The sequence below is a fragment of the Corapipo altera genome, unplaced genomic scaffold (genome assembly GCF_003945725.1).
Source record: "Corapipo altera isolate COAL_440 unplaced genomic scaffold, ASM394572v1 55665, whole genome shotgun sequence".
NCBI classification, from domain to species: Eukaryota; Metazoa; Chordata; class Aves; order Passeriformes; family Pipridae; genus Corapipo; species Corapipo altera.
Genome location: NW_020887505.1, coordinates 1368 through 1756, shown reverse-complemented (window position 1 = coordinate 1756; position 389 = coordinate 1368). Strand labels below are relative to the sequence as shown.

General features: G+C 59.6%; 1 long non-coding RNA gene across 1 annotated transcript in view; it reads left to right on the top strand.

The window, feature by feature from the left end:
- The window catches only part of LOC113941641, a 447-nt gene extending 312 nt beyond the window's left edge, over nt 1-135 (top strand). The window contains exons 2-3 of the long non-coding RNA XR_003525723.1: nt 4-27; nt 67-135. This is a non-coding gene — a long non-coding RNA (uncharacterized LOC113941641). The remainder of the gene's footprint in view (nt 1-3; nt 28-66) is intronic.
- The last annotated feature ends 254 nt before the right edge of the window (nt 136-389 follow it).

Here is a 389-nt window from a genome sequence, read left to right as displayed (position 1 = left end):
CAGGGGGGTCTCTATAGGTCCAGAAGGGTCCCCATAGGTCTGGGGGATCCCTATAGGTCCGGGTAGGTCCCTATAGGTCCAGGGGGGTTTCTCTAGGTCTGGGGGGTCCCTATAGGTCCCAGGGGGGTCTCTATAGGTCCCTATAGGTCCGGGTGAGTCCCTATAGGTCCCTATAGGTCCGAGGGGGTCTCTATAGGTCCAGAAGGGTCCCTATAGGTCCAGGGGGGTCCCTCGAGGTCCCTATAGGTCCGAGGGCGTCCCTATAGGTCCCTATAGGTCCAGAAGGGTCCCTATAGGTCCAGGGGGGTCTCTATAGGTCCCCATAGGTCTGAGGGGGTCCCTATAGGTCCAGAAGGATCCCTATAGGTCCCTATGGGTCCGGGTGGGTC